This window comes from Pelodiscus sinensis, chromosome 6, assembly GCF_049634645.1.
Source record: "Pelodiscus sinensis isolate JC-2024 chromosome 6, ASM4963464v1, whole genome shotgun sequence".
Classification (NCBI taxonomy): Eukaryota; Metazoa; Chordata; order Testudines; family Trionychidae; genus Pelodiscus; species Pelodiscus sinensis.
Genome location: NC_134716.1, coordinates 28,921,942 through 28,947,474, shown reverse-complemented (window position 1 = coordinate 28,947,474; position 25,533 = coordinate 28,921,942). Strand labels below are relative to the sequence as shown.

General features: G+C 43.3%; 1 protein-coding gene across 4 annotated transcripts in view; it reads left to right on the top strand.

Moving 5' to 3' along the window:
- The first annotated feature begins 2,162 nt into the window (after positions 1–2,162).
- JAK2 (Janus kinase 2) overlaps positions 2,163–25,533 on the top strand; it is a 130,782-nt gene continuing 107,411 nt past the window's right edge. The window contains exons 1-2 of one of the 4 annotated variants that reach the window (XM_075931627.1): positions 2,163–2,365; positions 22,382–22,514. The gene's annotated coding sequence lies outside the window, so the exon portion shown is untranslated. Of the gene's footprint in view, positions 2,454–22,381; positions 22,515–25,533 lie in introns of all 4 variants that reach the window. The other 3 variants (XM_006115137.3, XM_006115140.4, XM_006115138.4) reach the window with 3 other exon arrangements.

Here is a 25,533-nt window from a genome sequence, read left to right as displayed (position 1 = left end):
TTTTCCCAATGTCCAACCTAAACCTCCCTTGCTGCAATTTAACCCCATTGCTTCTTGTCCTATCATTATCAGCTAAGGAGAATAATTTTTTCTCCCTTCTCCTTGTAACACACTCTAATTACTTGAAAACTGTTATGTCCCCTCTCAGTCTTCTGTTTTCCAGACTAAACAAACCCAATTATTTCAATCTGCCCTCATAGGTTATGTTTCTAGATCGTTAATAATTTTTTTGGCTCCTGTCTGGACCTTTTCCAATTTATATACATCTTTCTTGAAATGCATCACCCAGAACTAGACACATTATTCCAGTTGAGTAGAGTGGAAGAATTGTTTCTCATGTCTTGTTTATGTAGGTTCTCTTTACTATAGGAGCTTCTGACTTTTACTGGGAGGATCCTTGGTGCTGCAATCTAGCCCTAGAGACTACAACTCCCATGATGGCTTGGGAAAACAGAGAAACTGTTGCTTTTCTCCAGGCAGAAGTAATTGATGGCACTTCTGCTATTTTCACACTTTCTGTTACTGCTTTTCCCTCTTCATTTAGTAATGGGCCTACCCTGTCCTTGGTTGTCTTCTTGCTTCTAATATATTTATAGATTTTTTTTTACCCTGTATGCGTCTAGTTATTTTCAGCTCATTCTGTGCCTTGGCCTTTCTAATTTTCCCTCTTTGTACTTGTGTTATTTGTTTAAATTCATTGTTTATAATTTGACCTAGTTTCTACTTTCTGCTCCCTTTTGAATTTTAGATCATTCAAAATCTCCTGGTTAAGCCAAGGTGGTCTCTTGCCACACTGTCTGGCTGTGTCTAGACTGGCCAGTTTTTCCGGAAAATCAGCCACTTTTCTGGAAAAACTTGCCAGCTGTCTCTACTGGCCCATTGAATTTCCGCAAAAGCACTGACTTCCTATTGTAAGAAATCAGTGCTTTTTGCGGAAATACTATGCTGCTCCCGTTCGGGCAAAAGTCCCTTTTGCGCAAAAGGGCCAGTGTAGACAGCTCAGATTTGTTTTCCACAAGAAAGCCCCGATCGCGAAAATGGCTATCGGGGCTTTTTTGAGGAAAAGCGCATCTACATTGGTCTCGGATGCTTTTCTGCAAAAAGTGCTTTTGTGGAAAAGCGTCCGTGCCAATCTAGACGCTCTGTTCCGAAAATGCTTTTAACGGAACACTTTTCTGTTAAAAGCATTTCCGGAAAATCATGCCGGTCTAGACGTAGCCTCTATGTTTTCTATGCAGTGGAATAGTTTGTTTTTGTGGCCTTAATAATGTCCTTTTGAAAAACTGCTTTTTTCAATTGATTTTTCTGAGACTTGCTTCCCATGGGATCTTGCCTACCAATTCCCTGAGTTTGCTAAAGTCTGTGGTCTTGAAATCCATTAGTTATTTTGCTATTCTCCCTCCTACCATTCCTTAGAATCATGAATTCTTAACATTTCACGATCACTTTTACTCAATCTGCCTTCCATTTTCAAATTCTCAACTAATTCCTCCTTATTTGTTAAAATGAAATCTAGAACAGCCTCCCCCCAGTCACTTTCTCCATCTTTTGAAATCAAAATCAAAATCTCCAATGCATTCTAAGAACTTGTTGGATACTCTGTGCCCCACTGTGTTATTTTCCCAGCAGATGTCTGGATAGTTGAAGTCCCCCCCCCCCCCAAGTCCCCCCCCCCCCCGCCCCCCATCACCACCAAGTCCTGGATGATTTTGTTAGTTGTATATACTGCTGCCTGTGCACTGAAATGTAAGTCCAATACTTGTATTCTATTAGATTAATTTTCTAATTATACTGTAAAAAGGAGAATGTCAGCCATTTCTCAGTGAGTGTGCCCTGACGCATATGAAGTTTTGTGTTTGTCAGCACATAGTTTTGCAGTGAGGTGAAACTTGGGCTGGGCAAGGCAAATCAGCCTCTGACAGTGGTACATTCAGCTGCAAAGATGGATGGCCACTGCCCCTAGAGAACTATTTGCCGCCCCCCCCCCCCTTTGCTTTTGGAACGCATCTGCCCACTGGCTGCTCCGGAGCCCCGCGGGCTCTAGTCCCACCTCGCGGGGGCTGCGTGGGAGCGGCGCTGGGGGGGCGGAGCCTCGCCCTTGGCTCCTCCCCTCCGCTGGAGCCTGCCGCTTCCCGGCCTCGACGTGCCGATGACGCGGCGGTGACGCGCCGGGGGGCCCCTGGGCACAGGCCTGTGGAGCCCAGCGCCGCGAGCCGGCCCCCGAGCCGCGCAGGGAGCCGGGCGCGGCGCAGCCAGGCAGCGCAGGGACCGGACTCTGTCCCCGCCCCGCCGCGCTCCCGGCGCGGGGCAGCGCGTCCCGCAGGAAGGAGCTGGCGGAGCGAGGGGCCAGGAAAGGCAGCGGCGGGTGAGTGCGCATCGCGACAGCCAACTTCTCTGCGCCCCGCCGGATGCCCCGCCGGGCAGGTCTGTGCATTCGGAGAAGCAGTAGCGAGGTACCGTGCGTGCGAGCCGTGGGTGCCTCTGTGTGTGGTTTGTAAGTGCTTCCGGACAGAGATCTGCAACAGAACAAAAACCACCCGGATTTTTTTGGGTCCCCCTTTGTAATTGCAACGATTTGCTTTTAGGCTCTCGCTGCAGAGTGAGGGAGAGGAGAAGTGTTTCTGCTAAGCAGGGAAGGCCTGGCCTCCTCTTTCGGATGGTGTATATATTGTAGTTCGTTGGAATCTAGTCTGTCTTGTCCATAAATAATACCCCCAACAAATACCTTATGGACCCTGCATATGTAGGAATCTGTCTTCCTCTTTCTGCTCATTGCGCCGCAGGAAGGATGATAGCATAACTGTTGGACTTGAAATGGAAAAAATTGAAGCTTAATTGTGTGGTGGTATTTTAATCTTCCAATTTGCTGGTCTGATTTGTTTGTAAATAGCTTACTTTGGAAGCAAATATTTCCTTCAGCTATGGGTTTCTGGATTAATACTTCGTATTTTCAGGAGATACCTTTTCATCTGCAGTTGTGTATTACTGAGGTGACTAATTGGCAAACCAAAATGATCAAGCAGCAATTTCTTATTCTCGCTGTCTAAAACGGGAAATGGATTGTCCTATCCCTGGTATTAGTAAATATTAGGTGTCACAAAAGGCCTTTCTTTGTGAGTTGCTGAGCAGAGTGTTCAGGAATAACTGGAGAAAATTGTGCTGGTGACTCTGGCTTCATAATTGGTTTTGAACAGATTAGCGATCGGTAAGTTTTCTGACGTCTTGAGGGTTGTGTCAAGCTTTCTCCCCTCCCACTTTCAACCATCAGATTTAATGCATATGCATGTGTTGCAAATATAAATATATATTATCTATTAGGAAAAGTAGTGAAAGAGAAGTGGATCTACAGGGAGAGGAAGAGGACAGATTCTGACAGATAACATTGACTGGCTTCCTTACCTGCCCTATCTGCCTGGTAATTGCAATGTGTGTGTGCTGCCGTGGTCAGAGTTAAGCTCTGTCTCCTCTCCTCTCCACTTCCCTACTTTGGATAATGGGACAGTATTGTGAAGAGCAGGTAGAAATACAAGCATTGCCATAATGGATTGGAACAAATAGTCTATCCTGATTTTGGTGGTAACTTGTACTAGTTGATTCCGAGGAAGTTTTAACCCAGTCCCCTGTAATGGATCACTACAGAGGAACCTCCTTAGTAACTGGAATGAAGGACTACTGACTCTAGTCAGTAGTCTGTGGCAGAGAAGGAGTGGGAAGGTATTTTATTGCTGAACTGTTTTCATGGCTTTTTCATTTTTATATAAATACCAGTGACAAAACAGAGGGAAGTAGTGGTTGGGAAGGGAAATTCTAATCAGCAGGGAGCTTATAAAGTTGCAATAGAGGGGCTAGCATTCTCCATAGATACATTAGATTGCTGTGTAGATCAGTACAAGGGAAAATAAAAGGTGGTGAATGCTGTTGCTCTTGCTCCTCCTTACTTGCTGCCATTAGAAGAGTGATGGATAGAATAATGGAGGACTTAAAATATGTTCTGTGGAATAGCTGCTCTCAAATGAGATGGAAAAAACTGTTAGGTACAACCATAGAGTATGACAAAAAGGAAGTTACTTGTGTGCTAGCAGCTGTACTGTTTCTTTACTCATTTGTCTGTCAGGATAGTTATTGAAAGTTTTCACTATCATTCTCTGAGCTGTATATCTAAGTCTGGGGGTATATGACACATTTTTACAATAAACAGTCACACAACTAAAAAGAAGCATTCATGGGGCTTATGGTTATGATTGAACTGATTTCAGTGGACTCTGTGGGTGCAAGGTTTCCACCCACATGATTCTCACCAGGGCTAGAGAGGCTACTCATGTGAGTCAGACAAGCAGGATTGGGCTCAGCGTTTCAATTCAGGATCACGTTTGTATTTCTCCCATTAGATTTACATTGGTTCAGACATAATTAAATTATAGAAAGGTGAGCTAGAGAAGATTTATCAAATATCTGGGAGTAACATTTTGTAGATTATTCCATTAAGTGTATTTGTATCTTCAGAAATGTTAAATGCAAAACTAAATCAAATAAAAATGCTGCAATTTACAGATACTACAGTATATACAGTACTTTCACCTGAAGGTTTTTAGAATGTGTATTTTATGTAAAATAACAGCATTTTGTTACATAAGAATGGCCATACTGGGTCAGACCAGAGGTCCATTTAGCCGTATCCTGTCTGCAGATAGTGACCAATGCCAGGTGCCCCAGAGGGAGGAATCACAACAGATAATCCTCGTGATCCCTCCCCTGTCACCCACCTCCAGAGAAACAGAGGCTAGGGACACTATTTCTACCCATCCTGGCTAATAGCCTAACCTCCATTAATCTATCTAGCTCTTTTTTTAACCCTGTTAAAGTTCTAGCCTTCACCACTTCCTCTGGCAAGGAGTTCTGCAGGTTGACTGTGCACTGAGTGAAGAAAAACTTCCTTTTGTTTGTTTTAAGCCTGCTGCCTATTAATATCTTTTGGTGACCTTTAGTTCTTGTATTGTGGGAATAAGTAAATAACTTTTCTTTATTCACTTTTTCCATACCAGTCATGATTTTATAGACCTCTGTCATATCCCCTCTTAATCTCCTCTTTTCTAAGCTGAAAAGTCCAAGTCTTTTTAATTTCTCTTCATATGGAACCCATTCCAAACCCCTAATCATTTTTGTGGCCCTTGTTTTGTTGGATGATATAATATTCCACAGAGCATCTTAGGTCCTTCATCATTGAGGCAAATGGGAGTTATCATATCATTGATCCGTTATAGTCTGACAGTCTGTTACTTACAATGGTCAGTATGTGGTTGATGCTGAAAAGAAAGGTGGTGCCCCCAACTCCTCCATATTGAAGTTGTCCATTTACGCAGTGCTTAACATGAGGGGCTATGTTATGTTGCAGATGAATAATGTAAACATGGAACCTAGGAATACACAATACAGCAACCTAGGAATTGCGATGTCACATTAAATTAGTTGTCAGTCTGACTAGTGTTGTTCTACAGTGTATCAGATGCTTCAGAGGAAGGTACAAGGAACTTTGTAGCAGACAATGATAACTTTCTGGGAAGAAGGGTGGTTGTTTTATGTACTGTAGCATGAAGAGTTAGTTCCCTTATAATTTTATCCTATCTAGATGTACTTTTAGATGTATACATGTCTTATTCTTTTAAAATCCTACTAAGTTCTTGGCAGCTATGATCTTGTGGTAATGAGTTCCACAGACTAATATATACTATATTAAAAAAATCATTGATCAGTTTTGAATGTGTTTTTAAGTTTCATGGAGTGTTCTTTATATTGTGAAAGAAGGAGAATAAGAACATCCAATGTACTTAATTATTATTTTTGTTATTAATTTTTACTGGTCTCCTCTCTAAACAGTCCCAGTATCTTCAGTGCCGGTCCATATCTCTGATGCTCTTCTATTTTTTTTTTTTTTTTTTTAGATGGGATGTTACAGAATTCTAGATAAGTATATACCAATGCTATATTTTCAGGTCTCTTTTTTATGCAGCCTGACATTTTGTTTTCTGCTTTCTTTCTTAAGCAGTAAGCTGTGTAGTGCCACAGTGGTTGGACTGTTTCTCTGCTATACAAATTTTTCTCTCATGTTTAGCATTCCAGTGGTCTGGAAAAGGGGTGAACAATTTCTCATAGATCTTCCCATCCTGTAGTATAGTTCTTTTGCCTGAGTGTGCACAGTTAATATAGAACCTAGCAGTATGGATGGATAGTTGAAATGATTTCTTCCTGTATTAATTACTGTGTACTTACTGGCATAGAATTTTACTTGCCCCTGTGCTGTTCATTTGCCTGGGAACTCTTGTTCCATGGTCTTTTCTTGTCTTTTAACTGAAATGATTGTCATCTGCAATTTTTGCCAGTTTGCTTTTCACTCTTTTTCAGATCACTAAAAAGTGTCTTAAAAAATACCAGTCCCATATAGGACACTGGACCACCCTGCTGTTAACCTTTTGCTGTGCGGAAAATGGATCATTCAGGTCCCAATCCTGCAAACATTTATACTCATGCATAAGTGTTTGGAGTTTCTAATCCATGAAAGTACTTTCTCTTATTCTCATGATTACTTGGTTACCTTAAGAATTTCTGGAGTTAGATTTTTGGTAAATATTTTTTGAAAATGCAATACAATTATTCTAGTTAGTTCTCCTTTATCCAATATATTGTTGACATGTTCAAAGAATTATTATAGATTTTAGGGTCATGCTATCCTTTCACAGGTGATGCACTGGTTTATCTGTATCATATTGTGGCCACCTCAATTTGTTATAATTTTATTTCTAATTATTGGTTCAGCCAGTCTTCCTTGTATTTAAGGAATAATATCGAGCTCTTATATAATGCTTTTCATTAGTAGATTTCCAAGTGCTTTACAAGTAGGTCAGTAGCATTATTCCTATTTTACAGATGAGGAAAACTGAGGCACAGACTAGTAAAGCGCCTTGCCCAAACCTCTACAGCAGACCAGTGGAGAGCCAGATACAGAATCCCTGTCTCCTGAGTCCTGGTTCAGTGTACTATCCACATGTCAGTGGAACTGAGTTGTGGCAATATTTATATTTGAGAACTCAATGAGATTTGAGTAAAGCTATTAACATGCATAAGTTTTGAAGGATCTGCTCGTTAGTCTTTACTGCCCTAAAAGATAGCATAGCAGATAGAGATTTGTTTAAAGAATTAATGAAGAACATTGTTTTGGGTTAGAAAGCAGTTTGTGAGATTACTGTTATGTAGTACAGGTTGGATCGCCCTGGTCCGGCACCCTGGGGACTTGAGTGGTCCCAAACAAGAGTTTGCCAGACCATGGGGAGGTCAGGCCTTGAGCCCCTCCTGCTGCTGGTCCTAGCCAATGCGCTGCCCCTCGCCTGCCTGCTCAGTTCCTGTTTTCTTAGCCAGGAGGGCTCCCAGCCCTGCTCTGTCTGGTGGGGCTCCCTGCCCCTGACAGCTAGCTCCATGCCCCCAGATAGTGGGGCTTCACTACCAGCTGATAGGCTTCTGGCTGCTGGCTCCACTCCAGCTGTTGGCCAGTGGGGGGTTTCCTGCCCCTAGGCCACTAGCTCTGCAAGCTGCCAGCTGCCAGACCAGTTCTACTCCCAGCCACTGGCTAGGGCTCTCTTTCCAGGGGTTCTCTGTTCCAGTAACAGCCATGGTCCAGTCAGACTACAGATGTTGCTGGATGAGAGAATCCCGGACCAGAGAGGTTCAACCTGTATAATTTTATTGTTCAGAAACAGGCTAAACAAATCTGAGAGAGAAACATTTGTGGGTTTTTTATTTATTCACAGTCTATATTTTAAAGGGGCACTAGCAAAATAAAAATAACTTAATACCATTTTTGTTGGCCTAAATTTGACACCATAAATATTGAAACTAAGATCATCTTTAAAAATTCAAATTTAAATCTTGTGCAGTACATTTTAAATTTATGCTCTGCATTAATTTGGATCATGAAATAAACTGGTTGCTTTCACTTTGTTTACTGTAAGTTTCATTTTGTATTTCTTGTGCATTACTACCCTCGTGGTTTGTAGCACTGCGTGGGGAATGTTTACAGATGAAATGGAATTGTTTTAAATGACTAATCAAGATAGATGTTAGACACTGAATCTTGCATCTATATTACTCAGCTGACCTTCTGAGGCCTCATTCCTGCAACTGCATCTAGGCAGGAAGCCCATTGAATTCCGTGGGATGCTATGAAGACCATGGGACTAGATCCAACCAGGGCCTAAGGTGATATCTCAGATACTAATATAGATTAGCCAGTTAGTCAATTTTTACTGTTAATGAAAGAGAATTTTAAAATGGATAATTGGAAAACAGCTGCTGAGTGTTCACTGAGAAGAGTTCCAAGGTGAATTAAATAGATGTTGGGGAAGAGACAGAGTCAAATGAAGCATAAACACAAATGTATATTTTCTGAAAGATTTTTGTCCATCAAAGGCTCTCAAGGATCTAGCATTTTGAGTAAACTTCACTTTCAGAATTATCTGCAGAAGAAAAATTAGCAAAACAAGATCCAAGTGACACATGTACTGTTATGTATGGTGTGGTTGGTCATCAGGTTTTTTTTTTTTTTTAAATAGGGTTAAATTACTGTTGTAGAAAAGAAGATAACCAGTAAAATTGTTTTTCTGCCAGGAGTTTCCTGATCTAGAGAATTCTGAGCACTGGCCAAAATTCCGATGAATAATGAGGAATGCCCTTGAGTGTTTAGAACTGTACCTGCAAAATGTATTGGTGTTGTACTATGGTGTTGTTGATTTTGTAAAATATAAATGGTTAAAAGGGACGCTGGGTCTCCAGCTCCTTCCATTCTGCATCATGGAACTGCGGAGCACAAGAAAGGTTACACACTACTGAAAGCTCATAAAGAGACGTGGAAGATGACCTATTGCATTCTTGTCTTTGACATCCTTGTCTGAGTCTTTTGGGGGGGGGGGGAAGAGATAGCAGTTCTCAAACTGTGGGGAAAGCCCCCAAAGTGGGTCACAGCCCCATTTTAATGGGGTCGCCAGGGCTGGTTAGCGGTGCCAGTACCGGAGCCGAAGCCCAAGCCTAACCACCAAAGCCCAAGGGCTTAAAATCTGAGCAGCGTGGCTAAGTTATGGATCCCCTGTCTGGGGCTGAAGTGATGGGGCTTTGGTCCCCTGCTGGGGCAGTGGGGCTCAGGCTTCAGTCCTCCCCTCTCTGGGGTTGTGTAGTAATTTTTATTGTCAGTAGGAGGTCACAGTGCAATGAAGTTTGAGAACCCCTGAATTGGAGCCAGGGAGCAGCTACTGTGTATGGCATGGCCTCCTCATTTATCAGATTTCTCCCAAATGTCTACTCCAGTTCTCTACAAAAACAAAGAAGGCAAAACTTCATATTCCTTGTTAATCTAAGAGTGGGAAAACTGACATGAAATGAACTTCAAATAAATCAAACATTTCTCAAATTGACTTTTTATATCAGAGAGAAGCAAAAAGGCACAAACCCAAATAGTTTTCTACTCTGCAGACTCCTGTGCGTGCTGTTGAGAAGGGTTTCTCACCGTGAGAGTTATCAGATGTATAAACTGTCTTTCAAAATAGCTTTGAACAAACTGTCATTTTTAATATTACACCAGGGAGTGGCACTTTTGAAATAATGTGTGGTATTGGCAATGCACAGTCTGTTTTTTCTTTTGCCCCTTGAGCAATCAGTGTAATTTAATATACCATGCAATATGTAAACCAAGTATTGTTTAGTATATTGAGGCAAGAGCAGTCCCACTCCTGGGACCCAGACCCCTGTTCAGTCCACAGTCTAGGTACTGCAGCACGGGTCCCACTTGTCCTTGCCAGGGTTTGGGCTTCTGTATTTTGGCTAAAAAGAGCATTGGGCAGGTGCTCCCTGGTCAGCCTGAGCTGGGTAAACAGTCTTCCCCAGCTACCAGCTGGACTTTCAGGCTACCGGGAGGGAAGGGAGCCCAAAGGCTCCTTGTTGGAGCTCATCACCCCCAACCTTGCTGTCTCTAGCAATGCTATCATTCCTCTTTTCAGTTTTTCTGGTTCTTTTCTTATCTGTTATACTCTCCCACTCTGTCCCCCTTTCTCCAGCAGGGAGGGCTTTTTAAAAGGCTCAATGGCATCCTCAAGAGAGATCAGCTGGCCCTAATGGATGTATAGGAGCCCTGTCTCTGCTGCTCCCACTCTTTCCATGATAACCCCAGGTCAGCTGCTCCTCCTTGCTCTGAAGTAATCCTCTCCTAATTAGCCAGGGCTGTTGCTGCTTTTTAGAGCTGCCTTTCTCTCTTTCTCTCACTCTCACTCACTCTCTAAACTATCCCTCTGGCCTGTCCCTGTCACAATATAATTAAATTATTAAAGCTAATGTGGATGGTGTGTATGTTATGGGGAGACTGCACTGTGCATTACTTCAAGTGTCAGGGGGTAGCTGAGTTAGTCTGTACAGAAAAAAACCAACAAATGGTCCAGTAGACTATAAAGTGCTAACAAAACATGTAGATGGTATCATGAACTTTTGTGGGCACAGCCCACTTCTTCAGGTGACCCAAGTTACCGAAGAAGTGGGCTGTGCCCACGAAACCTCACGATACCATCTACATGTTTTGTTAGTCTTTAAAGTGCTACCAGACCATTTCTTTAAGGTTTGTTTTAAAAACAATGGGTCATATTCTCAACTGTGAAAGCAGTTGCACTGTTACTGGCATAAACCCAGTGTAAGGAAGTGAAAATCTAGTTTGAGATTAATCAAGAGTATTTCTATTGAAATTAATTATGTTAAACTGGAGTGAGAGTAGAATCGGTCTAAAATGTGTTTTTTGGGGGTGGGAATGGTGGTGTCCGCACTTCTCCAATTCTTTTCTCTAAATCACTTCTCCAAATTTCTAAGTCACTAGCAGTGCTGTTAGTGAGTCTGTTTTTCTCACTGATTGTGGACTTACCTATTGAATCCAAAAATATTTATTTTTTTAAACATGAGAAACAATTTTGGTTTTTTATTAATTTATAATAAAAATAAAGCAAGTATATGAAGATTCTTTGAGCTTCAGTATAGGGAAGAGTAGATATTGGAACAACATGGAAAGTGTTTGAATAGCTATAATATTTAGAGACTTAAGTTAATAATGTACTATTGACTTATCTACATAATGGCATTCTTGAAAATAAAATTGGCATCCTAATCCCATTCATGATCCTTAATATAGGATAGTTCCAGCTGACATTAGAAGGATATTTCAATTGGAAAAGAAAGCTTCAAAACAGGATGGTTAAACATCAATTATTATTTTAGAAATTTGGATTTTTAATTCTGATTTTAAAAAAATCAATAATATACTAAATTTCTCATAACAATTACAATTAAATCTCATCACAAACATGCTCTACGTACACTTAGGGTTGCCAGGTGTCCGGTATTGAACCGGACAGTCCGATATTTTCGCCTTCTGTCCAGTAAAATATTCAGAAAATACTGGACACCTAAAATGTCCAGTACTTTTTTATTTTTTTCCCAGCCAGGAGGCGAAATTGCAGGGCTGTCCGGCTCAATATAAAGGCAGAGGGGCGGGAATTACTAATCTCCCACTCTACCAAGGCAGCTAAAATCCCTGCAGACTGGGAGGCCTTGGAGCAGCCTGGGGCACTGGGGCGCCGCTCCCAGGGGGTCTCTTACCTGCCCCCAAGCGCTGTCCAGCCTGGGGTTGGGGCAGGGGCTGGGCTGGGCAGGGCCTGGCCAGGCTGGGGGCGCTGCCCTGTGTCAGGGACTCTAACCCAGACGGCTCGGTTCGTTGTCTGACCGCAAAGAGACAGGCAACGCCAGCAAAGTCCAATCGCAAGCTCTTTATTGATGAGTGCACACAACAATAGAGAGCGGCCCGTCTCCAAAGAGAACCAGCCCCGATTTTAGTAACAGGTAGGCTTATAAAGACAGTTCCGTCGCGTCATAATCTCTTCACCCAAGCCACTTACCCCCCTTTCTAGAAACTTTTAATATCTATGCATATCTTAGCCAACTATACATTGTGGCCAAAAGCGCTTCATAATGCATCAGTAACTTTCTTATCAATCACAAAAGGCGGGTACCGGGAACAAGGAGACAAAAGAGTCGGGTACAAACAAAGGGCAAAAATAGGGAGGTAAGATTAGCGAAGAGGAACAAAAACAGGGAGTTACTGACCAGTTCCCAAAGCAAACCATTCTACTTACAGTAGGTACAAATATGTAATTTATCACTATCTTACTTTATAACCTAAGCCAGCATGGAGGGTGCGCCTCTGATTGAACCACATTCCTGGTTCTGGTCAAGAATACCCAGAGGCCTACGTAATTAGCCTTTGTTAACTTTCCTTTGCATAACGTTGACCAGGCCTTGTTTTCCTGGTCCCAACACCTGGAAGAGGCTACTGGAGAGCAGCGGGACTGGCCTTGCCGGAGATTCCCCCTTCTGGCTGCAGCCCGGGTTCCAGGGCCCTGCAGCAGCCCCTGCTGGGACTCAGGGATCAGGCCTGGAGCCTGGCCCCAGAGTCCCCACAAGCAGCGGTGGCGAGTTGCTTCCTGCAGCCGGGTCAGAGCCAGCGATCGCTCCCCCTGCGCCTGCTGGGACAGTGGGACTCCCAGCCACAGCTCCCGTCCCCAGCGCTTCCTGGGTCCTAGCAAGCTCAGGGCAGGGGAGGGGACTCCTCGCTCGGGGTTGGAGCGGTTCCCAGCCAGGGGACAGGTTGGCAGAATTTTTGGTGGTGCCTAGAATGGGTCCAAGACTGCCCCCCCCCACCTGCCTAAGACTGTGGGAGGGAGTTTGGGGGCAGGATCTGGGCTAAGGCAGGAGACTGGGGTGGGAATTTGGGGGCAGGAGGGGATGCAGGTTCTGTGAGCTTGGGGGATTTTCAGCAAAGACAGTGTATTCATAAAAATGTATGTAACCCCCCCTAATATTTAACTGGAAAGCCCCCCCCCCCACACACACACAAAAGGACCCTGAAAGTTAAGCAAAAAACCCCAAACCCCCACCTTGGCCCCTTTAAACATCGCATGATGAGGCTTTTTGGCCTGCCATCTTGCCTCCCTGAGCCGCTCCCCTGCAATTTTAAAGGGGCCACGGTGTTGCTTAACAACTCTCGGGGTCCTTTTCGTTGAGGGGGAAAAAAACTTTTTCCTGGCGTGTTTTTTGTTTGGTTTGTTTTTGTTTTTGTTTTTTGTTTTGGTATTTTTTCTGAAACCATCTGGCAACCCTACATGCACTTCCAGTCTCAAAAAATGAATTAATGACTCGAGTCTGTCCAGCCTAACTAGTAGCTCTTGATACTTGAAAATTCTGAGCTTCCAGTTTCTGTTTCTCAGCAGACTAAAAAGTAACATGTGCAAAGAAAGACACAGGGTGGATAGGGTTGTTTTTGTTCTTTGCTTATGTAGTGGTGGACCTTGTCCAAGCACAGAAGAGGAGTTAGTTGAGACATTGATTTAAAGACAGAAAAACAATATATAGGAAGGGGCAGTGGATTGGACTGGAAAGGAAAAGGAAAGACATTATTCTGCAAACACAGAGCTTCCTATATCCCCCCACACTTTTACCTCAGAAAAACTGTCATGGCTTCTGGATGTAAGAGACCCTATCTGGGAATACTTTGAAGAAATTCATTCCCTGGGTAAAAAAGAAAAACATGTAAGCAGTGCCAGAAGATGCAGGCCTAGTTGCAAGTATGGAATATCATAAGGAAAACTGCTTATTGAGAGAAAATGATGTAGATCAAGGGTGGGCAATAATTTTTACAGGAAGACCACTTAATGAATTTTGGTATGTGGTCATGGGCTGGCTCCAGCCCTGGAAGGATCCTGAGGTAAAAGGGGCAGGGCTGGGGACTAGCCTTCCTCTAGAATTGTCTGGGGCCAAAGGCTTTGAATTAAAAACATGGCAAAGGGCTTTGTTGCTTTGGCCTTTGCTGGAGTAGCGCCGCTATTGGGAGCCATTAGCCATTTAAATAAGATTTTACTGCCTGAGCCACAGCCTGGAAATTCATGTGCATGTGCAGCAGAATATACATAGAGAGCAGCCAGATGCAGTCTGTGGGCTGCATCAAAGTGTTAGGCAGGCCGGATCCAGCCCCCAGTCGGCATCTTGCCCAGCACTGATGTAGATGAAGATGTGGCTATGGCTGAGTGGATCAATTGGTTTGTAACTTAAATTATTCACTTTGCAATTCATCATTTTTCAAGACTCTATGGCTGCGTCTAGACTGGCATGAGTTTGCGCAAATACTTTTAACAGAAAAGTTTTTCCGTTGAAAGTATTTGCGCAAGAGAGCGTCTATACTGGCATGTGCCTCGGCGCAAAAGATTTTTTTTCTTGCGCAAGAAATTAATGTTGCTGTCTACGCTGGCCCTCTTGCGCAAGAATACTTGCACACGAGGGCTTATCCCTGAGCGGAGCATTATAGTATTTGTGTAAGAACCACTGATCTTGTACATTACAAAGTCAGTGTTCTTGAGCAAATAATCGCGGCCAGTGTAGACAGGCGGCAAGATTTTGTGCAAAATCATGTCAATCTAGACGCAGCCTTTGCCTTTTAGTATAAGTATGATTTGACAAGTAAATTCCCAAGCTGTTTGCTATGTCAGATGTTACTAGATCTCGAAAGAAAAAGTTTAGCTTAGCTAATCCTTATAGCTTGTTTAATTAGTTAACTGGGTTTAGAATCACTCAAGTATACAGTACAGAAAGCTGCAGTAAGAGAAATCTAGAGTATTTTCCTTAGCATAATTCATCTTTTCCAAGGGAATGCCGTTTTATATTTGTTTTGTCAAAAAACAGAAGTGCCAGTGAGTTCAATGGGGCTTACTCCAAATTTAAGCTTACTCCAAATCTTAGCTTAAATCGCTTTGATTTAAATTAATCTACCCTGCTTTAAAATAAAAAATTCTGGAGCTTTGTATTACTTGAAATCTCTGCTACAGATTGCACATGAGAGTTCATTAAAAATCAGATATGTCCAAACAAATTTCAACATCATTTGTTTGTCATCATTTGTTTATTGTTTTTCCTTTTTAGAGGATACTTTTCAGATGGCCATGTCTAAAGCTTGTTCAGTCAGAGATGCTGCAACTAGGGATGTTACATTATGGGTAATTGACTAATCGAATAGTCAATGCATTTTGCACTGACTATTCAACTAGTCAAAAGGGTGTCTCCACCTTTGAAGTGTAGCAACAACCCTAGGGCTGTTGCTACACTTTAAAGGTAAAAGCCTCATGTGGAGTCTGGGGTCAGCTGAGGACTCCCTGCTGACCCCGGGTTCCATGCAGTGCTGCCGCTTTGAAGAGCTGCGGAAGCCCACTCCCAGCATTTCAAAGCTGCAGAGCCACACGGCGCCCGGGATCAGCTGGGGAGTCCCCAGCTGATCCCGGGCTCCTTGTGGTGCTGCTGCTTTGAAACTTCGTGTAAGCCCAGCATCTGGCGTTGCTTTGATTTGTCATCCTGTAATCCATATGTCCCTGAGTGGAATTCTTTAGGAGGAACTTACCAGGATGGGGGGCACTACAGATATCAAAGCATTGTGTTGAGGAGATACGGTACAGTGGCAAGCACCTGTCTTTCTGCACTGACAGTGGTTCTCCCGGGGAAAAAGAAGAGCATGTTTGCCTTGAGACAGGATGAGTGAAAATGGGTAATTGAATCGGATTTTTAAATTCAGTACATTTTTTTCTTTAAAAAAAGAAAACGGTTCAAAATTAGAAATCACTTGGGGAAAAAAAAGAGAAAACAAGCTGCAGTCTCTGGAAGCTGGCCTCTCAGTCTTAGGCATGCATACACACAGACCTTCCAGGATACAAGACTTAAATCATCAAATTTAAAAAGGTGATGTTATTAACAAAACAAAAAGATATACTTGATAAGCATACTTGGTTGGTAGGTGTTACAGAGCAACTGAGTAAAGCAAATTAAATCAGAGAACATCTCTGGGTACAACTTAGGAAGTGAATAGGGGAGGAAAGGCATGGATTCACACAGAGAAGCTTAACCAAACAACCAAAACAAAGAAAAATACCCTGATTGTGACTAAACATACATTCCTTTCTACTCATGATCGGTGCTGATCTGCACTTCAAGGCCCAGTTCACTCCCATCATGCACAGTATTCCTTGTAGATATGGTAATTCTGAAGACTGCATGTTGCTCCCTCCAGCCCTTATCTTAGAAGTCATGCAAAGAGAAACAGTAGCAATTCAATTCAAATTTCACCTGTCTTTCCCATTGATTTTCCTGGCTTTCTGCTATCACCTCTGCTAGCTATCTGAGTTTAACCTGCCAGCTACCTGAGTCACTGTGTGCGGCCAGCAGTTCTCCTATCCATCACAATAGGGTGAACAGATCTGCATGCAGTACTCAGGATGTGGGTATACAATGACTTTATATTAGAGGTAATATGGTATTTTCTGTCTTATTATCTATTCCTTTCCTAATGATTCCCAATAGTCTGTTAGTGTTTTAGTTTTTAGACTGCCACTGCACATTGAGCAGATGTTTTCAGGGAACTATCCACAATGATTCCAAGATATCTTTCTTGAGTAGGAAACAGCCAGTTTAGGCCCCATCATTTTTGTAGGTATATTTTTCCATGTTCATTACTTTGCATTTATCAACACTGAATTCCATCTGCCCTTGTGTTGCCTAGTCACCCAGTTCTGTGAGATCCCTTTGTAACTCTTTGCAGTCAGCTCTGGACTTAACTATTTTGAGTAATTTTGTCCTATTTGCAAATTTTGCCATATCACTATTTACCCCCTTTTTCAAGAACATTTATAAGTTGTATAGTACTGGTCCAAATTCAAATCCCAGGAGCACAAGGATCATTGCTACTCTTTTAACTCCTCCTCCCCCCCAATCTTTTAAGTAACTGGCAATGTTTCCATTATGATCTAACAATCTTTCAGTTACTTGAATGATCAGTCTTTTGTCATTCTTAATCATCTGCCTCCCTCTTTTTATAACAAATTCCCTGCCTCAAAGGCAAAGCTGCAAGCAGCTCATACTCTGTTGCATTTAAGAACTGTCTCTGGAGCCAGGGCATGCAGTGTTAAGCAGACCTCAAGTATGAAATCCAGGGTTTCAAACTTTGTGGGGGAAGCGGGTTATTGTCTTCCTGTCCTCCCCCAAATGGCATCCTTGGTGAGAGCATGAAATCTGCTTGTTCTAAAACCTCGAAGATCATGGTAATCAGAAACCGATAAATTCAGTTCACTAACTGTTGACAGTACTTCCTTTAATACATCATTTAACTTTAAATGCAGAACATGGTTTGGTAAATTTGTTTTTTTTTTCCTATGTGTGTGGCACATGTAAGGTTGTTTTATTTAACTAATAAACTATTTTTACAATGCTGGTTTTCTCCTTTTATAATTGAATTCCAAATGTAGCTTGACACAAATCATGGTTAAAAAAATTAGTTATCAAATAAATAGCTGCATCTTTCATTATTTTCTAACAAAGGAGCAAAAATTTAGAATCTGAATAAATGTAAGTTAAAGTTTTAAATAAAAGTGAGTGGATATATTATATGCTTAAGAAATCAACCATTTTTAATAATGAACAGCCAATATGAATCAAATTTTCTTTAGAGAAATAACAAAAAAAAAAAGTACAAATGCAAAAATCAATTATTTAAATCAAGGTTTCCTTCTTGCTGTTTTAAATTTACAATTAAACTTGATGATGTAAATCACTTTCATTTCGGTTAATGTACCCTGCCTTGAAATCAGTAGAAGATTTTCACCCTTTTGCACTTGTTAAACCAGGGTAGTGTCTGGCTCATATTATGTATTTTGGCTGGCTTCAGCCATATTACCAAACTGGCTTTTTTAAAAGCAGTTTCCAAATTGTGGTTCAAATATCCTTCCCAGTGGTGCACAATGAGTTGGACCAGCCCAATGGTTTTTATGCCCAAACCACGCGCTAGACACTTTCCAGGCATTATACTGGAGCTGGTACTACAGACTCATAGAAGAATCTGTCTCCTGCATCAGCTCCTTTCTTCCCACACCTTATGTCTCACTGGAGCCAGGATGAGCTGCATCAGATAGAGGAGCAAGAGCAAGGAACAGGGGCTCAGCAGGACTATGGAAGAGAAGTGGTTCAGAGGTGGGCTTATCAGTAGGCAGAGAGCAGGAATGGAGACAGTTTATTTAAAAAGAAGTGGGTTGTGCCCATGAAAGCTCATGATACCATACATGTTTTGTTAGTCTTTAAGGGGCTACTGGACTGTTTGTTGTTTTTTAAGTTTTTCCTGTTAGAGTCTAACTCGGCTACCTCTTTGAAGTTTATTTAAAGGCTCTTTTGTTCCTATCCTTCCAACAGCTGCCTCTTTGGCGCCTAGATCCCTACACTTTGCCAGTGACTCATTTCTTTTCTTCAGTCCTGCTGAGCTCCTGTTGCTGCCTCTGGGTACTCACCAGAGCTTGGCTCCCCTACAATCCTTCCCATTTAATAGAGGGGCTACCAGCTGCAGCAGTTGACTTTCATGTACCCTACACACTCCCATATACAATCAGCTCCCAGGACTACTTTTCTTCCTTTGCCAGGGGCTGGGTCTCCTCCTGAAAGGGAGGATGGTAAGCTCTAGATCCCCTCCAGATCAACCTGCTCAAGGGTGACAGCTCAGCATCCGCTTCTTGAGAGGCAGAAGTGTGTTACTACTTCACATCTCTGTAGCCAAGCAATGAGGCCATTGAGGGGAAAAATAGAGAGGAAAAAGGTGACAGCAGAATAAATAAAGCACAGCTATTGTTCTACAGGTTGAACCTTTGTCCAGCACATTCTAATCCAGCAATATCTGTGGTCTGGCATGATTTTAGTTAGCCAGGTGTCCACTTATCATGGGTGTGCCCAGGTTTCCTGCAGTCCCATAAAGTTTGTTTATAGCTACCAGTTCTGTCTTTCAGTGTTCTGTGCTGTTATTTAGCTCTAATTTACCCCCTAAATGTTTTCTAAGAGCCCAGTAAGCAGTGCAAGTGCTGGTAATGGTGCTAGACAATATTGACCTCCTGTGGTTTTGCAAATTCTCTGGTTCAGCACCGATCCAGAAAAACTGATTGTAATTGCGGGGAGGTAAGCAAAATTGAATTACAGTGGGGAAAAAAATCTCTTTTATTATGAGGGAGGTTGATTATGAGGGGAGACCAGAATTCATTTTGATGTGTGGGGGATGATAAGAATTGATGTTGCCTGGAAGGGAATGTGATTGGGAGGGGTGGCTGCTACAGGTTAAATCTCTAAAATCTGGGACACTCTGGTTTGGCAACATCAGTGTTCTGGCAGGATTTATCGTTCAGCAGGATCAAAGATGTTGTTGGAGCAGATAGCCCCGGCTGGCCAGGTTCAGGGGCTGGCCTGGCAATGAGGAGCACAGACTGGTGGCAGTGGGGCTAGCATGGAGGAGATCACAGGCGGTGTGTAGTGCAGCCCAGTTTGGGACAAGGGCAGTAGAGCCGGTGCCCGGGAGCACAGCACCATCCAGAGAGGGCTGGGAGCACAGCCCTGCCCGGGCTGAAAGCAGTGGAGCCAGCAAACAGAAGCACAGCCCCAGCCAACAGGGGAAGGGAGGATAATCCCGTCTGGGCTGGAGGCGGCAGGGCAGTGCGCAGGAGCGCAGCCCTGGCCAGGCCAGCACAGTGGGAAGTGGTGCCCCAGCCTGGCTGTACGCAGCAGGGCCGGAGTCTGGGAGAGCAACCGGACTGGTACAGTGGGTGGTGAGGCGCACGGCCCTGGCAGGGGTGGGGGGCTGGTGGCGGAACCTTCCCTGGTCCGTCAAACTCCTGTGGTTACCACTTAGGTCACAAGGGTGCTGGACCAGGGAGGTCCCACCTAGTTGATTTAGGGGGAAACTGATTTTTTTGAGTGGAAGGAGGTGGCAGATAGGGTGAAAATATTTTAAGAAGGGAGGAGTAGAAGAGCTCTGCAGGGCAGAAGACAGAAAATAGGAGAGGGAAGAAAAGAGCAAAACAAACGACAGTCATTGCGTTAATTAATATAAACAGTACATATTTGAATGCTAGAGGGCTAATGTAAAATTGTATCTCTGAGCATTCTTGAGAAGTTGGGGCAGCGGTGGGTTCATGCTGTGAAAATCCCTGTTTTGTAACTTGAGTACAGACAGTTGGTAATTAAGAATATAATTTACACGTCTAGATCTTTGAGGCATGGACAGTCCTAGTGAGTACAGTGCCTACCTAGAACAGTGGGTTCCCACCTCACTGACGACTCTATCCCTTTCTATAGTACAAATTATTTAACACACATATCACACTATGATTTCTTTCTGAATGCAAACAGATCCTAACTGCAGTTATTATGTTGTTCATACATGCAGTTAAAAAAATCCTGATTATTCTTCACTTACCAGCAGGTTTCTTGTTTACTTATGTGAAAAATAAGCAGAACTGTTTATATAAAGTTTTAGGACCGTGTCTGTTTTTAATAATGTGCAAATTTATGCAAATAAGTGTATTCAAATTAGCAATGCTTTCTTTTTGCTTTGCTACTTCTGCTGCATTTCAACAGCAGAGATACGTAGAGCTCTGCAGATCTGTGGATATCCACAGTTCATTTTTGCATATGCAGCTGTGGCTACACATTTTGTATCTAAACGCTGCAAATTTGCGGATATTTGCATATCCGCAGGTATCATAGATCATTTTTGCAGAGACAGATGTGCATACCAATTTTGTATCTGCACAGAGAGAAAATTAGTTTTTCAGTCAGTTTCTGTTGCCTCTCCTTTGTGTTTTACATATGAAAGCTCATGATCCTGTATGTTTTTGTTATTTTCTAAAGTGCCACAGGACTACTCATAGTTTATTTTTGTAATCCAGTATTTACTTTCTAAGTTTTTACTTCTTTATTTATGTTTAGAACACTATAATGAGAGGAACCTTTTGGGCTTATTCATTGTATCTCGTTATTGGTGCAGTTGAATTATTCAACTAATTCACTATTTTTTCTCTTTTTCCCCCTTCCCTCCCTCTCCCCCCCGCCTTTCCTTATTTATTCTTGGATCTGGACTTTTAATACTCCATTCATCTGAAGAAATGGGTTCTTCCCACAAAAGCTCAGGATACCATCTATACGTTTTGTTAATCTTTAAGGTGCTGCTAGGCTATTCGATGCTGAATAATGTGTGTCTTCGTATGAGAGGTCAAATCTAGACATAAACATATTATGAGGGCTTGACAAATTATGTAATCTACTCACCTGTGGCGAGTAGATTACAAGCCGGCACAGCTGGCGCTGTGCGATCTGCGCATGCGCAGCTCGCAGAACCGTGTGGCTGGCGAGCGGGGTTCGCCACCGCTTGGTGAGCTCTGCATATTATAAAAAAAATCAATACACTCCGGGTCTCATCTCTTCTGTGGCCTTTAATCCATGTCTGGGGTAGTGAAATATGCAGTCTTTCAAAGATTGAGTGAAGTATGAGCAAAATAAGCAATAGGCTAATTTTAGTTCTTCTTGTTCTGAAACATCTGCAAAGTCTTCACAGAATCAACCTGGCCGATTCCCTGAATACTGTCACTGCAATATGCCTGATGAAATTTCATAATGTGCTTACAGCCATATTTAAAGTGTTAAATGATGTGTAGACAGTAGGGATGTAAAATGCTGTTTAATTGGCTAAACGCAGTGCTGACACCACGTTTGACTCATTAAAGGGAGGTAAGTGGGGGAACCCCTCCCCGCCCATTGGGTTCGGGCTAGAGTGACCTCCACCTCAGGGAAGGACTACTCCATCCTGGTGGCTCCCAGGCTCGACATAGGGGGCCACTGATGCAGCTCACAGCCTCCCCTGTAGGGGCCGCCACTGCAGCTCCTGTCCCCACCTCCACAGGGGCTGTCACAGCTGCTGCTGGCAACCTCCACGTAGAGGGGCTTGCTGCTGGGCTGCTCCCGGGTACCATTTAAACATTACCCGATAAGCACTACCTGTTAATGGCAATGCTTACTGGGTAGCCGTTTAACCAATTACCCATTAACATGCCTAGTACAAAGCAGTGAGAGAGGTGACAGGTCAGCCTTTACAGATTTTAAATGTGTGTGGATATCAGCTCATTAATTTGTCTTTCCATATTTTGCTCTTTCATTCTGGCTGTCATGACAAAGAAAAGCAAAATTCTGACCTTCATATTTAGTTTGAAGATAGTGGAGCTTCACTGCTTTGTACAATATAATTATCATAGTAACCCTCAGAAGAAATGTACAGTACCTATACAGTTCATTAACAGTTAATGAACTATTTAGCCTGTACAAAACATTTGAAGAAAGTGAGCTCTGTTCATTGTACAGAAGAAAATAAAAGACTTAATAATCTGGTGATCTTGACCATTTCTCGCTATGTTGACAGAAACAGGAATAATATAGTGCACATCAAACTTAATGTTGGATTGAGAGAGCACTAATTTCTGGAGGAGTTGCAAGAACTCTGGCCACAAATAATGTAGCATTGGAAAAGTCTATCAAGTCTTCACAGAGACAAGGTGAGAGAGGCAATATCTTTTATTGTCCAACTTGTATGTGCGAAAGAGACAAGTTTGCAGGCTACTCTGAACTGTTTTTCAGAAAGGCATGCAGAGTAAAAACAAAAACACCCACGTGTCTTCTTTCTCTTTATTCTGCCTGTTAATGTTTTAGTTTCATTTGTCATCTCTTCCTCTGACCCTCTCATGTTCTGAAAAGGATACTGGGTACCAAGGAAACCCACTCCCCTTTATTTCTTGTTTCTGCTGTGTGAAGTATACATGTGCATCTTTCTCAAATAGTTGATAGCTGAAATACAGGTATTTGACTATGTGCAAGTGTCCAGTATCTTTCAGTGTCCCGTAGTCACCACAGTCTATCTCAACAAAGAGAAATCCAAACTATAATTATAGCCGAGCAAATATAGAAAAATACCATATCCCTATTTCCAAATGGAAAGTTGGTAATAAATGTAGCATCTGGGCATATTATAAAACCTAAAGTTTATTGTTCTTGTAGTTGTCATGTTTGTTTTTGCTTGTTTTGGGAGGGGGAGAGATTTCAGTATACAGTGGGAAAATAGTATAATCATTGAAAATGATGGGCCTTTACCCCAGAATCATGACTCAAAGTGCTCTTGAACTTTGGGAAAAGTCTGGATCTGAACTTCGAAGCTCTGAACCATCCCCAATAAACAAACGTGTACAGTCATCTTCACTTGAAAGAGGAATGAGTAACTGTGGTGGTAGTCTTCATGAATGACATACTCTTAAATTGGCATAGTTTTCTTAGAATACTACTTTTGTTATTTGAATGGTATGTAATTTTATGCAAATGTTTCCTCTCTAAAAGTTAATCTCTCATGATGGCCTTACCTCTTACAGATACTTTTTCTTTGTCTCTTGTTTTACTTTATGGTCATGACAAAATCTTTGTCTTAATAATCTGTACTTTTAATTGGTTGCTTCTAAATGGGGATTTGATGGCCCTTTCACAATAAAATATTTCAGGGCATCTGTCTTAGAAGTTGCTTGTAGCAAACAAATTGCTTTTGAATGATACAAATACAAAATGTAAGAGATTTGTCTTCTAAAATGTCTGTTCAATAGATTGGATATTATTTCAAACAAACTAACAAAAAGAATAATTTTGGGAAACCCTGACCTGAGGAAGGGTGGCAAGAGAGAGAAACAAGGAGAGGAATTTGGAAAGAAGAAACTGTCCAGTAAGGGCCTTTCAAGCAGGGAAATTTTGGCAGTACAATACAAAGAAGAAAAGGGAAAGGAACAGGATGGAGGAGGAAGCTAAAACCAGCAGAAAAAGACTGGGCGTGGGCCAGTTGCTGTGAGTAATTGTCTGGCATGCTGACGAACTAGAGACTCAGGTGATATGTTGTCTGAAGTGGCTGCCTCAGGGTAGACCTCATAATGTAATTAGATTTCACCAAACCAGTAACAGCTGCAAACTCTTGGATGGTTTTAGCAGTCTTACTGTGGAGTCACAACCAGTCCCTTTAGACTTTCAACCCTGTCTTGCCACTCAGGTATACTGGCCTTGTGATAAAATGTCATATACAGGGATTGACAAATCTGCTCGCCCACTTGCCCGTGGTGAGTAGATTTTGGCAGCTGGCGAGCTGTGACGGGGTGGAGGCGCCCCGCGGTGGCGAGGGTGACCCGCCCCGCACTTCAACGGCGCCGATCCCTGTGCTGCACGGCCAGCGTGGCATTCTGACAGCAGTCTGCGCCACTTATTTCTGTGTGGCTGCCCAACTGAGCGGCGTGCAGGGGGGGCTGAGTCCTGGGACAGGAGCCGGAAGCGGGGGCTGGGCCGCATGCAGGGCCGCACGTGGGCGTAGGGTGGGGCCAGAGTGTGCGTGCATCCCTGACGTTGGGAAGAGGCGTCGGTGCAAGAGAGCGCCGCATTCAAAAGGAGAGCAGCGGAGGAAGGCAGAGGGGAGAGGAGACGGAGGAGAGTAACGGAGGGAGAGGGGAGAACAGAGGAATGAGCTAGAAGACGGCGGTGGGCGGAGGAATGAAGGGTGAGAGCGCAGGGGGATGAGAGACGGAGGAGGTCAGAGAAGGCAGGAGGGAGACGGGGAGTGGAGCAAAGCGAGGGGGCAGAAGACGTGAAAGGAGAAGTGGAGGTAGGAAGCAGCCCAGAGCGGAGACAGCAAGGAACCCCGTTCTGGGCTGCTTCCTACCTCCACTTCTCCTTTCACGTCCTCTGCCCCCACGCTCTGCTCTCTGTTCCACTTCCCGTCTCCCTCCTGCCTTCTCTGACTTCCTCTGTCTCTTGTCCCCCTCCGCTCTCACCCTTCACTCCTCCACCCACCGCCGTCTTCTAGCTCATTCCTTTTCTCCCCTCTCCCTCCGTTACTTTACTCCGTCTCCTCTCCCCTCTGCCTTCCTCTGCTGCTCTCCCTTTGAATGCGGCGCTGTCTTGCGCCGGCGCCTCTTCCCCTGACTTCAGGGACGCACACACACTCTGGCCCCGCCCTAAGCCCACGTGCAGCCCCATCCCCGCTTCCAGCTCGCATCCCAGGACTCAGGCCCCCCCCCCCACATGCCACTCAGCTGGGTGGTTGCACGGGAGCAAGCAGCGCAGACCGCTGTCAGAACGCCACGCTCCCCGTGCAGCACTGGGGTCGGCGCCATTGAAGTGTGGGGCGGGTTGTCCTCACTGCTGCGGAGCGGACCTGCCCCGTCACAGAAGCAAACGTGCTGTCCTGGTCATCCCATTCTCCAGGTAGCGTACACCTGCATGGTGGGGGTCACACAGTGGGAGTGGTGAGTCCTTTTTTTGTCTGGCAAGTAGGGTTTTCTATAATTTGTCGAGCCCTGGTCATATACATTAAAAAATCATACCACATTTAGGTTGCTTACCATAGATCAATTGTATCAGAGGGGTATCTGTGTTATTCTGTAACTTTAGAAACAACAAACAGTCCTGTGGCACCTTAAAAACTAACAAATGTATCATGAGATTTTGTGGGTAAAACCCACTTCATCAGATGAGTTGGGAGTGGAAATAACAGCA